The 13,931-nt window shown below is 47.8% G+C and overlaps 1 protein-coding gene and 1 long non-coding RNA gene across 15 annotated transcripts in view; one reads left to right on the top strand and one right to left on the bottom strand.

Moving 5' to 3' along the window:
* MTMR3 (myotubularin related protein 3) overlaps positions 1–13,503 on the bottom strand; it is a 79,263-nt gene extending 65,760 nt beyond the window's left edge. For 7 of the 14 annotated variants that reach the window (XM_084539145.1, XM_084539134.1, XM_084539148.1 and 4 more), the window contains exons 1-2: positions 13,351–13,502; positions 12,801–12,844 (exon numbers count right to left, since the gene is read on the bottom strand). The gene's annotated coding sequence lies outside the window, so the exon portion shown is untranslated. Of the gene's footprint in view, positions 1–3,995; positions 4,102–12,800; positions 12,845–13,350 lie in introns of all 14 variants that reach the window. The other 7 variants (XM_084539143.1, XM_084539142.1, XM_084539137.1 and 4 more) reach the window with 5 other exon arrangements.
* Positions 252–2,003, top strand: LOC311446224. The gene is made up of 2 exons (XR_014698809.1): positions 252–868; positions 1,815–2,003. It is a non-coding gene; the product is annotated as an uncharacterized lncRNA (long non-coding RNA).
* Positions 13,504–13,931: the final 428 nt, after the last annotated feature.

Genomic DNA, 13,931 nt, shown 5'->3' with positions numbered 1-13,931 from the left:
GAGTATAACGTGCTAAGGAAATAACTGAATAGATGACTAGAAAGAGGGATTCAAGTGTCAGTCTTCACGAGACTCAGCCAGGACAAAGTGCTTTTTGTTTCTACCTTTGAGATCCTGACAAATCAAAAATAGATTAAGTGTGCTAGCAGACTAGCTTCTCCCTCAAACTGATACACGATCCCGCAGAGGAGGATCTGCCAATGCTCTGAAGTAACTTACACCAGAGCAAACACAGCAATGCATACGTTCAATTTCCCTTGCCAGCAGTTTGAAGGGAACCATGCCTTCAGCATTACAATAAGCTCGCCAGTAACCACTTCGCTTACGGGTAAGGTATAATAAAGCTTCAAAATAGATAAGGTCCTAACTGCACAGGTATTACACAGGAATACCAAAATCCTTAGTCTTGTCAGAGCCACGTGAGTATCTGCACAAGGACCAAGGAAGGCTTTGTTACCCCTGGGAACAGGCTCCAAAAGAGACATTTGTTGTTTGTACATTTTTCATTTAACCTTGCTAAGTTCACCAGCATTATTATGTGCAGCCCAGTGACCAAAACCAAGTTACTCAGTAACTTCCCAGCATGAAGTTTCAGCGCACTAGCTCTAGCGACTGAATTACATACATTGCCATCTTAACATCTACAAATCCAGTAACTCACTGCTCCCCAACCCACAAGGAGTCAGCACATCTTATCTGTGGAAAACACACCAACATTATCAGCTAGGATATCAAACGGTACCACAAACACCAAAACCCAGCAATTCAGCTGTTTCAGTTAACAATTAATAAAATAGGGCTCCGCAAAGGAATGCATCTGCTTCCACTTCCTGCATAAATCTCCAGCAGAGCTCAAGTGGTGCCACAGGTACGTAAAACCCTCAGAGCTGCCTGTGCTGCAGGTGACGCTTTTAAGCTCAGTTTGCCTGAGACATAGAACTGCTGCAGAAGCTGTATTTTTGAGGGTAACTTGCCATCAGTAGCAAGGCCTTCCTGCTCCAGAAGTTCAAGCCAGCATTCCAGCACCCTCAGGCACCCAGTATTCTTAGCTCTGTTGCATGATCTGCACAGCAGCCCTTGCACTTAGTACCCAGCCTTGACGACACCATGCTAGCAGCACTCTACTCAGGGAAGACTGCTGTAAGCCAGCAATTTCAGTTTAGGATAGAGGCCATTTTTGCTACAGAGGCAGGATAAAGCACTGCAGAAGCACTTGTTAAATGCTTTTCTTGCAGCATTCTTTGTCTAGAAGCATTGCATCAAAAAATCCTCTTCGGAGTACGTAAGGCCAGTCATGCTGAACACAGCACGTTAAACGGAAGATGCATGGGACTGAAGCAACTGGGAAAAAAAAAGGTTAAGATGCAGGTTTCTACGCAAATTCTCCCTGTAAGTAGGCTGTGTCACTTGTGACAGAACACTGGAAGGAAGAAAAGCCACGTGTGAGCTGTGATGAACGTACGAGCTTACCTTGGCTGAGCAGGTGGTGGGAATACCAGCAGCATTTCTGTGAAAGCTTTACGAACTAACACAAAAGACTAAGAAAGGACCTAACGCAAGTGTGCTGGTTTGCACAAAAAACTTCTGCTTCCCCCTTCCAAAATTCAGTAAGGTTTGTAAGTAGGACAAACCTATCTAGGCAAATCACACTTAATCCTTACTTCAGAATTGGAGCCTTTGGACCCTTCCACTCAACCTACTTCCAATGCTTCATTTTTAAGATCCTTTTACGCAGTACACACCAGAGCATCTCATCTAAACAAAACTGGCAGAGTGGGTACTAGTAAGGACTTTTCCCCTTTCTTCCCAAACAGAAAACCTGTAAAATGACATCAAATGCTGTAAAACACATCACTTGAAAGATAATGCTGAAGTCAGATGCTCCTCATCCAAGAACTACTTGGAAGAATCTCCTGAATTTCTCCAACAAGTCACCTGCAGCTCAGCTCCTAAATACTAATTCAGGAGTTCAACGCTATAATAAAACTGAAGAATGAAAAAGGCTTAGCAGAATAGACACAGTTTTGTTTGCTACAGCTCAGGTTTCTTTGTTAAAAAAAAAAAAAAGCTTACCTAGTAAGTTTGGAGTGACACACACCTTGGCATTTAAATGACTGAAACCTAGAGATGTGGGACATCAGTGAATACATAGGAGGTGGCTCTTTAAACAAATGCAGGTTTTAACAGGATAAATTCCTATTCTATACTTGCAGAGTTTAAAGGTTACAAAAAGCTCTATGTTGAAGGAACAGATCAGCACCAGGCAACAAGCTTTTTATAACATGGCAAAGATGCTCTGAATTCCATTTAGAGGCTGAGCTGTCACTCACAGCATGATTATGGATTCTCAGCTTCACAGAAAGATTCACAACTTTCTCTTCCACGTTCTCATGCCATAAAAATATCCGTGCGTTGTTTAAACTCTAAGAATTCTGGTTAAGATGTTATTAAAATCAAAGTATCTCAGTCATCAGCATTGATTTTTGAGGAGTTACAGGTAAAGCGGCTGCTCAGAAGCCAGCTAATAAGCAGGAGATTCCTCAGACAAGTTTTAATCCACCGTATCTGTTTCAACATGCAGAACCTGTCAGGTCTTTCAGCAATACTTAGCATAAAGTCACCTAGGGGAGAACAGAATCACAGAACTTGACTCACTTCCATAGAAATGCAATTCTGATTGTTTTCTGTTGCAAACATGATGCACCGAGTTGTTTTACCACCATTCAGCTCAGCAAGCCACCCTTAAATCATGCCTAGGGAATTCTTCACCTTTTGCATTTTAACAAGCCACAAATAACCAAGCAGATCTTAAGAAAACCAAGCATGCAGAGGGACCCTATTCTTCCTCCTATGTTTTCCAGAACCAGCTAAGGAGGCCTGAAGTTCTAGGAAGCAGGAGCTAGAACGCCAGTTCAAAGTTTCCTGTTCATTGATTCATGAAAGCTCAAAAGCTAACCTTCTACAAGCAGTGGAGCACCCAACTGGCTCCGTGTGCCTCTGCACCACACGCACACACACTTTACAGCCACATTTTCAGACTCCTTAAAAAAAAATCCCACAACTTTCCAGCACCAAAACCACTGGGGCTGACAATCTACCTGAACAGACTCGAGCATTCTCTCCACCTGCAGAAGCATTCTGGGCTCCACACCCAGCTTGGAAATTCACACTAGCTCTACGAATTCTTAACTGTCTTGGCAAGATTCACTAAAAGAATTGTAGAGCTTAAACACAAATCTTTGGAAAGTTTTTTGACATTATGCCTTTTCTGAAACCGTAAACTTAACTAGATTCCCCTCAGCCCATGTGCTTACTTCCAACACAGCAATTCTTGCACAAAAAAATTAAATCCCTTCTTGCTCTTCTCATGATACGAGTTACATTTGAGACTGACTTCTTTTGACAAGGCATGTTGTGACTTATCGCTCCTTGCCTACGATAAGTCACTTAGCTCAAAAAATATTACTGAATCTGCAGGGTTTATTGAAGTTTTGTTTTGTTTTTTTAAACTAGCACATTACTTGTTCTGCTGGGTTTAACATGGTAGCATGTGTTCCTGATTAGACTAAAAACTGAATTTTAGTTACTAGGGAATTACTATTGAATTTTAGAACTAAGAAGAGTTCTGAATTGTAGGAACTAGAAAATTCGGAATTAGGAAAAGTTACTGAATTTTCGAACTAGGAAAAGCAAGAACTGCTATAGATATTTAGAAATTACGCCACATTGTAATTTTGGTGCCCCTGAAATAAGTTCAGGCAGTTTAGGCTTAGCCCTGCTAGGTCTCTAATTTGAATGCCAAACAAGTTGCATCTAAAAGCGAGACGTATGCCAGAAGCACTAAAGGGACTGCATTCAACAAGGGCTGACCTGATATTCACTGGTCTAGTATCAGGTAGTCGGATGTACTAGGACAGTTTAGAAAGCTGGATAGTAACTTGAAATAGTAATGCTTAGAAAAAATAAGCTACAGGGCACAACAGCACACAACTTACCCTTTAGTGAGCTGCCAAACTGTTTCTTCCTCAACCAGAACAAATCAAGTCTTCTTATGCAAGAGGAAAAGTCTTCATACCTTAGTGCTGAGTGAGAGCTCACCGTCTAAGGAATGATGCAAGAACACTATTAGTTTTAATAGGACTGCTCTCTGGGCGTGACCCTCAAAGGCCAGGAGCACCTGAACTCGTACCTTACGCAAACAGCTTAACAAGAACTAGACTTGAGACAAGAAAGTGAGACATAGCTCAGTGGCCCTGTTACACCAACCTCATACAATCAAGCAAAAGCCCTTCTTCCTCTGGCCGTGGCTCCATGGGCCAAGCACTCCAGATGAACCCGCACCCAGCCACTTCAGGCAGCAGCCAGCAGTGACACCACCGAGCATAACCACCCTCCGCAGGTAGGCATCGCATCGGGCAGGTTTCAGGGTTGCTTCCCACTCCACGGTGAATCACTCCTAACAGCAGGGTTGGCATTGCTCTTATCTCAGTGACTTACTGAGCCATTCCCATCCTGTCCCTTCTCCTCGCCTTCCAAGAGCTCACAGAAGCACCTAGGTGGTAGAAAAATTGCAGAGGGCTTCAAGGGGCCGAGCAACTGAAAGCCAGACAGCTCTTAAACCAGCCTGCACATCAACACCTCAGCCCAGAAAAGTGGTCTTTTGCTTTCCTGATGACCAGAACCACCAGGAGTAGAGCTCCCCAAGTATTTTTGCATTTCTTTCAACCCAAGTGAAACAGCTTGGGAAGAAGCAGGCTTCAGCTGCTGCTACCATCAGTTACTGCAGCTACTCTGAGCAGAGCAACAGTGACCTGGTGCTTAATGCACCAAATTTGGCAGAAGCAGCACCCACAGTCAAGATCAGTATCTTCTAAATCAATGGAGTTTGCTTCCATCCTCAGGTCAGCATCACACCATTGGATAGTAAATTCCCTAAAATGCTGCAAACTGAGTAGTTTTAGGAAACCCCAATGATATGCTCATCTCGTCTAGTCCTTCCACTGGAGATCAGTGTTTGGCAGTTACTTCACCAAGTACCAGCATTATTTCTACCATTTAAAAAGCTAAAATTCCACTTCCAGATACATGGAAAACATTTTAGGTCCAGCTACTAAACCTGGAAGTGAAGAAAAAGCAACATTGCAGTGACCAGGTGTGTTGCTACTGTCCCGAAGCTCTATAAGAAGCTCCTGTCTGAGATGAGCTGCTTGTGAACATTTCCAATCCTTTTACTTCAAGGAGCCTTTATGAGCAATCACTCAGCCAGGTATCCTCCAATGTCCCAGTCAGGCTCTCAAAGAAGGACCACGGATTAGCTCTCCTGCAAGGAAGTTTCCATCCAAGACCCCTAAAACATGGTTTGAGCACCTGGAGGTACGAGGATACTATCAGTATATTCGAAAGCTGGAGCGCTCCCTACAAGCTAGGACTTTTAGGGCAGAAAGCTGATCTCTGCAGAGCAAACAGCCTAACTGCCCAGCCACTGGCCCTTATTTCTGCCAGAACACACACCCACAAAGCAGTAACAGCTTCAACATGCGTCTCCAAAATTGGACGTTCCCATGTTGCTTCTCCCTGCTGTCCCGATCTACTCATCCGTTACGCACAGGGATGCTCTGCAGCAGAAGCACACTAACCAAACACCTCCAAATCATGTGATACTCACACTTGAGCCCGAAGGGATTAAGAGATTCCAGTCCAAAGTAAAAGCAAACAAGCAAGCTATTGTATTCTGCATTAGAAAACAACCATGCCTCGACCATAATCCATTAGCCAAACCTATAAGGAAAGCCTGGCAGACCTCAAAACGTTGACCTTGCGCCGATCTTCCCCCTTTTTCCCCAGAATTCAGATTTTCCTAAAGTGGAAGAAGGTACATTCTTTTGGAAGTTGCTCAAAGAAAGGTTCACTGAACATAGACAAAGATGAGAATGTAATTATAATGGGTATCCAACCAGAATATAATGCCCCGTTCACAGCAAATTCCTGCTACCAGCAGTGAGACAAAATGAAGAATTTGAGCTCTCCAACGTACTCATGACTAGTGTGTCCAACCACCGTGCAATTAAAGAGCAGGAACTCTTAATTGTAAAGATGAACGCTTGTGTGATAAGGATTAGTCATTCATTTGATGCGAAGTTTATCCACTCAGGAAAAACATGCACAGGGCTCAGTGGGAACAAGGTCTGCAGGCAGAGGCAATAAACCTACAAGCTTACATTAAATAGGCTTCACTTGCTTTCTGCTTCCATTTAAAGGCAAATAAAAAGGACCCAGGAACGCAGCACGGCCAGGCACTTCAGGCAGGTCTCTTGGATCAGTTTAGCAATGCCTCCGTCCACCAGCCACGTCCCCAGAAGTGGGAAGCAGGATTGGACCGATGGGTGCAGTCTGTCAGGCACCACAAACACTCTGGAGACACAGAGAGCTTGCAGGTACCACACAACAGTGCCACGACTGCTGTGATGAGGAAAGTAAATAAACTCAAACAGAATAAAAGCAAAGCTGTCAGCTCACAGGACTCAGAGAAGCGTTCCTGCTCTATTCAAACCACAGCAAACTGACTACAGGAGGGCTGGAGCAATGTCCTCTCATTAATTTACAAGCAAATCTGCCTCCAGGATACGCAGGTGAGCTTTGATCTTGTAGCTTCCCCTTTTGATCATCGGTTCTTTGTCAGTACACAGACAAATATTTTAAGAGCCCAAACTTACAAAACCCACAGAACAGTCGAAGGGAGCTCTGGTAACAGCAGTTCTGAAAATCAGAGACCACACGAAGATGGGAGAGAAGAAAACCCAAAGAGTTCAGCTCAACAGGCCCAGAACTGGGTCTGGAGAGGTCTCCAAGCGAGCATCCTATCAGGGACACACACGGTGTAATTAGGGGTGACAGAACTTCACAGCACCTCGTTTTATCTCTGCTTTTAGTTTCAATGATAGCAATTACCTGCTTGCAGATAGCAACGCGGTAAGTAGAGCTTTCCCAGGTACACATTTAGGTCAATTATGGCTACAAGAGATGAAATCAGCCAGCCACAGCAACAAGCTCACTCCCTTTCGTGATCTGCTTGCAGAGAAGACAAGGAGTCAGGCTGCTGGGCTCCTGTCTAAAAACCAGATAGGAAATGCCAAGGAAACACTTTCCAATTTCAAACCTTGCCACAACCACTTCCAGGAGCTGCTAACACTCACCTTGACAGCATCCCAGTCACAGCAGACCAATGCTGCCCCAGGCAGTGAACAGGACCCTTCTGGGAGCTGCTCCACACCAAAACCTGGGCTTCCCCCCAGAAGCACCAACCAGACTCACCCACGTAACGTCTGCTGTGGGATGGTGAGACACTGAGACCCCGCAGGCACGGTAGGCACAAGCACGGTGTCTCTGACCTCAGGCTGCTCCTTCTTTGTGCTACCACTTCTTCAATTCCACCTCCAGTTTCACACACACCCCTTCCAATACTTTCAGCTACATTTTTAACTTAATGAAATCGGAAATCTAGTAGTCTGCCCTCGTCTTATCAGGATCCAAACCCTACAGGACATGAAGACTCAAGGAAAGAGCAGGTTTTCCACCTATTTTCTGAAACCCTGCCAGCAGCTGTACCAACACACACACAAAAATAAGTGTACTTGCACAGAACCATCAAATTGGACTGAAACAGGAGTCACACTCGAAGGACTGGAAGGCTTAAAACTCACATGGCCTCTACCTAAAGCACTGCTCACAGGAGGGAGTCCTGTCTTCTGCTCCATCACCCGAAAGCAGTTCGGAAAGCCAGCCAAATGTATCTTGTCTTCAGACTCCATTTCCAGCTGTGCTTCGCAGCAGACAGGCATTTCTGTCCTCTCATGCAGGCAGCACTGAGCAGCTTCCCCCAGGCACTTCCAGGACAGAAAGCAGCACCAGAGAAAAGTTCTGTTCTGTCGAGTCTGAGTGAAAACCTTCTCTTAAATGCACAGGCAAAGAGAAACTATTTTTATTTCTTCCTGAAGCTCCGTTCTCTCAGGTAGTGCTACAGAATTAATGCTTTGAATATAGCCCTAGTTTCTAGTCCTAAAGCAGGAGAAGCAAATGAGGCCCCCAGAAGGGCAACAGAAAACATGCTAACAGCATTTCTGTAGTGCCATTCTGCAGTGCACCAGGGCACACGCCTCTGGGATCAGAAAGGAAAGCTACAAAGGCTTAATTATGGCAATGCAACAGTCTTCCTCCACAAATTCAACCTGAAGTGCATTACCTCCCCCCATAGTGACTGTGTTCTAGGAACTAACCTTGTACTGAACCAGAACAGGCAGAAACACTTAAAGAAATGATTTAGACTCATACACACAAGACACTTCATCCTACAGACAGGCACCTCAGCTAGAGATCTCTATTTCAATTTATTTTGTTTTCAGGAATCTCAGCTAAACCCTGATGTACAGCTTTCCACTAGTCTTCCTGAAGGAAAACCTTTCCACGCTCATAAAACAGGCTAAGAAAGACTACAAACAAGAGAGTTTTCCCTAGGAGTCTTAGCCAAGCAGATACTGTGCTCATAGCATGGGAAAATAGGACATCAGCAGCAGGTTACTTTGACAATGTTGCTTCCTTGAGAAGTAGGAAGCTGACACTGAAGTTAAAAGTATCTTTTCCAATTCTTTCCCCAGTAATGGCTAAAGAAAGTAGGACCTGATTGGGTGGACCTTGCACATCTGCTAGAGACAGCACCAGAAAAGAGTAACTCCAGTTCTGAAATTAAAGCAATCCAAAAAAAATCAAGGTATCCAACGTTCCCCGAATATGCTCAGCCTTGAGTTTAGGACGTGCCTCCAGCTGCGGATGTGTGCAGCTGCAAAACAATCCCAGTCAAGACACCAAGCACCCAAGCCCTGCTCTGGCCTCACAGGATCCAACAGGATCTTCTCACGGACCTAACCCAGCAGGAAGAGGACGTTTAAGTGGATACGTCCTGTAACCAGGTTAAAAACACAACCACAGCGTCTGATTTTAAAGCTCAGCCATGGGAAGACAAAGAGGAGAGTACTCAGAGACTTCTGACATTCACGTGCTTGCCCTCAAAGCAGAAGAGCTGTTGAGCTCTCCTCACACTGGAGGCTTCAACTTCTCCCCAGGAGCTGGTAGCAGCCATCACGTGAGAGGAGATGCTGTGCAGAAACCCTGCCCAACCCTACGGAAACTGTCACTCTGCAGAGAGCGCAGGAGTAATTGGCCCGAGAAGCAAACAGGTGAGCACAGAACACAGTCTGAGGTCAACAGGAACAACAGGAAGGAGGACAAGGGGAAAAAAGAAATCAAATTCAGTTATCAGAGCACAAACGCACCATCCTCCAGGCCACGTTCTGGAATTCAGAGGCATCTTGGCTGTTGATCTCCTGAGATCAAGCACTCGAACATGCCCTGAACCAGCCCTCGCTGTAAGGAAGGCAGCGGTCAGGGCGACGGGCTGTTCCAGCTGCCCTTCAAACACCCAGCTCTTCCAACGGAGAGCAGTGCTCGCACCAAGTTTCTAATTTTGTTCCCACTTCAAGCCAATTCCGCAGCTGCCAGGACCGTTTTCCAGGCCAGGCTCAGGGCTCGCAGCTAGGACCAGGCCCAATGCTGCACAAGACCCCCGACTGCTCCAAGCCCTGGTGTTGGCCACTGCCCTGCTCCTCCTGAGCCAACTTGATAGAGAACCGAAGTCAAAAATTACTCAAAATTTGCTCAAAATGTTCAATTTGGAAGTGTGGTAACACTTCAGCAGCACAGCTTGTACGAGTTTAGCTGCAATATGACTGAAGGCCGCCCATCTTCCAGCCTCCCCAAACCCAGCTGCCCCAAGGCCGGGCACAAAGCCCCCATTTGGGCAGTCCTGTTCAGAGGCTGCTGCTTCTGATGAGAGCTGGGAAGGGCTCCCCCAGCTACAGGACCACTGGTACAATGTCCAACTCTTCGTTGCCTCCCTTAGGCACACCCCAGTCATGCACACACAGGTCTTAAACTTTGAATCATGCCAAGCCTACGTCGTTGCAGCCGTGTGCAGCATTAACACCCATCGGGAGCAACGCCTGCAGGAAGCCAGCATCCTCCTGCGAGACCTGCAGAGCACATTTCCAGCTAGCAGCTGAACCAGCAACCAGACACAACCCAACTGCTCCTTCTACACCTTAGATTACAGCTCTCAGTCAGAGGTATTCCAGATGACAAACCAATGCTAGGTATCAGCAACTCTATTTTGAGTTAATCCCGTAAAAACAGTTATTTTTCATGGACGATGACTCCAGAAACAACTTACCTATTCCAATTAACATTCCAGAAAGCCTTTGCTCTTCGTCCCTGGCTCACGTTGCATGGTGCAGAGCTGCAGCTCCAACGTTTCCCTTCCAGGCACACACTGCTGCTTCCTGAAGGCGACCAAAGCACCTCCAGCTCCCATCACAGACACAACCCCGCTGCACTTAGCAAAGGTAACAGTACCACTGCTTTCTACAATAACGCTGCACTCTCTTACCTCCTAGAATCACAATAACCAGCATTCTGTCAGCTGGCATCCCCTGCCTCTGGGGTGGAGAGTTGAGAAAGTCTCGGCTGTTTCCATTCCCAGCCACATTCTGAATAAGAAGTCAGCACCAACTGATGCCACAGTCTGTGATTTTTGCCCATCCCACAAGTAGCAGGCAAGAAATTGTCACATGTGCACGTCCATACACCCATCCAGCTACAGCAATCCTGCCCCGCTCAGGATTGATGCACCCAAGATAGAAGTTACAACACATCACAAGTTGAGGTCTTCAGATCTCCACTGGGCAGAGCAAGCCTTATGAAGTCAGTATTTCAATTCCTAAACCAGCATGAACTTCGCTTTTAAATCTGTCATACAAGCCACGCAATCACCCTTTAATCTTCAAACTTCACAAAGATAAATGAATAACTGTCTTAAAATGTGGTTCATTACAAGAATTACAGCGTTATTTGAGCACTAGCCATTTTCCCAAAGCTTTCTTAAAAGCATTGGAAAGTTATGGCACCAACAAGCACAGAAGGGGTGGAATTGAAAGTCAGGAAGCTCTTCTCCTGGAGATGTAGAACCCATATGGGATCCTTTACACCAGCAGCCACTCTAGCTAGAGCCGAAGGCAGAGCAGTCACCCATCCCAGCACAGAACAGGGTTAGACAACTCAGTGCTGGGGAGCTTATTCCGAAAGAACCATTTACATCAGTTGATTCAGCCAACGAAAGCAACTCTGAAACAAAGGCACATTCCAGTACCTGGGATTTTCACTCTGGTTTACAACACTCGCTGAGCGCTGTTGTACCACCTGCGGGCCCGTGCTCAGAGACACCAGCGCTGCCAAGCAGAAGAGGTCGGCCTCTGGCATCCAGCTCCCGTTCACTCCGCAGTGACAATTCCTTCTCCCTTACTCCAGCAGCCTTGTCAGGCTCATCCCATCGCTCCAGCAGCCTAACGCCACCCTTCTCCTTACGTTACTCTGCGTGTACACACTAACTGCCAGCAGAGCGCTGCTCAGTCCTCCTACTCCTGAAGGGCTGACAACATATTTCTCTCCACCTCCCTGGGTGGCATGTAGGTGGAACAAGATCGAAGATAAAGGACTGTATCCTCTGCCTGCAGAAGCTCGGGCACGCTGCGCTTGCATCTCGTTCAGCTGCAGATGGCCATTTTGGTGAGAAAACAAGAGCTTATCAAGATGGACTATTCCACCCACAGGGATCATCTGTAGGTTGCACATTATTGCTGAAGCTGGCTAACATTTTACTGATTTCTAGTGCAGACAGCTAACAGCAACGGACATTAGCAATATCCTGAATTGCACTGCTAGCCAGAGAACCAGCTTGATTGAACATATCACTCCTTGAAGCCTATAATCTGAAGTACAACAAGCACCTTTTGGAGTTATTACCAACCTTTTGGAGTTATTGCCAAAAGCCACCACTGCTCAGCGTTGCTGTTTCCGCACGTTCGCCCCTCCCCAAACTCCAAAGCAGGCACCCAAACTTCTCGGTGAAGCATTTCAGAATCCTGTGCCCCGCCTGTACTTATCTGCAGAAAATTTCAATATTTGCAGTCCACAGTATTTCCTGTACTATGAAAGAAAGCATTTTTTCTATCCTCTAAAACCACAGCCGAAGCGATGTGTGTATCAGATGTCAAGGCTCCTCCTTTCAAGTTATCTGCAAGCGCTCCTTCATGTGAGCTCCCCTTCTCTGCCACCAAAAGATTTTCAAATACTAGGAGCCTTTCTTTAGGACCAGGCAAGAAGCACCTCAGCCCTCTATCTAAAGCTTCGAGCATGACAGGTATTGCAGAAAGCCTGCCACAGTTCCTTCAGCCACGCTACCGCCCCTTCCCGACGAACTAACCTAGGAATTTCAGGTATCCCTTTATTTTCACTGTACCTCTACGCTCAGCACTACTTTATGTGATCTCCCAGCCAAGCCCTCTTCCTCTAAAAGAAGCCCTTGTTGCACGTGATTGTGTGGGCTCATGGCACAAGAAAACATACAGGTGGGAGACTCAGACAGGAAAAAAGCAGTTCTCATGGGTAAAGTCCGCAGGAGTTACGAGCTCATAACCACCCTTCTCCCAGTGAAGGGGGTGTGCACAACAAGGGAATCAGTTTCCCATACAGAGAGATGTGAGGGAACACGAGAGTTCACCTGTTGATAAATCAACATTCCCTAGACAAAAGGACAGAAAAGGGAACAACTACACGCAAAAGCTGAAGCTCCACTTAAACAAAACACCAAGACCTCACACCTGGGGCCAGGGGGGCAGCGCAAAACCACCACTTACCAGAGAAGGGCAACATCTGCTCGGCTCCCACCAACAGAACAGAGCTGTTGAGAAGAAGACGGGGAAGAGGCACGGTTAGAGCCCCCGCACCCCACAGACGAGCACCCAAAGCCGCACCGGGTCCTGCCACCGCGGGAGGAGGGAGAAACACAGGAATTTCGGCCCCCAGCACACTGAGGGAGGCGGCAGGAGAAACAACACAGGGGTGAGGCCTCGGCGGGCAGCGAGGCAGGTGAAGGGGGAAGGAGGCCGGGAGGGAGCCGCGGCGACAGGGCCGTGGAGACGGCGGCCGCAGCCGGGTGAGGCCCACACGGCGGGGCCAGGCGGGATCCACCACCCCTCCGCCAGCCCGAGCCCCCCGAGGAGGAAAAGGAGGAAGAGGAGAAAGGGGAGGAAGAGGAGGAAGGAGCAGGAGGCTGAGGCGGAGGCCGGGGGGCGTGCCTGACCAGGCCTCAACCCCCAACCTCCCGCCCGGCCTCCCCTCCGCCAGGCCCCAACCCTCCTCCCGCCCCCCGAACCGAGCCCTGGGAGGCTCCCGGCGGTTCCTTACCGCGGGGCAGAGCCGGGCATGGCGCGGGGCCGGTCCCCGGGGCTCGGCCGCCTGCCTGGGCCCGGCTCGCTGGGCTCCGGCTGCCGCCGCCGCCTCCCCTCACCGCCACAACAACATGGCGGCCGCGAGGCGCGGGCACGGCGGGGCGGGGCGGGGCGGGCCGGCAGCGGGAGCGCGCAGCCGCCACCGCCTGCCCCCCCCCCGCCCAGCCCGGCCCCCGAGGGGAGGGGCTCCCGCTGCTCTGTGAGGGGAGCCGGTGTTTTGTTTTTTTTTTTGGGGGTGGTGAGTTTTTTTTTGTTGAATTGTGGAGTTTTGGAATTGTTAATGTGGGAAAAGGGCGCTGAGATCGTCTGGTCCAACCATCCCCTACCGCCACTGTCACCCACTAAGCCGTGTCCCCAAGCACCACGTCCAACCTTGCCTTAAACACCCCCACAGACAGTGACCACCTCCCTGGGCAACCCATCCCAACGCCCGATTTCTCTTTCTGACAGAAATGTCTCCTCATTTCCAACCTGAACCTCCCCTGGCACAGCTTGAGGCCATTCCCTCTAGTCCTATCACTACTTATCTGTGAGAAG

This window comes from Aythya ferina (assembly GCF_964211825.1).
Source record: "Aythya ferina genome assembly, chromosome: 17".
NCBI classification, from domain to species: domain Eukaryota; kingdom Metazoa; phylum Chordata; class Aves; order Anseriformes; family Anatidae; genus Aythya; species Aythya ferina.
Note: the sequence above shows the minus strand (reverse complement) of the source record. Positions and strands in the feature narration are given on the sequence as shown.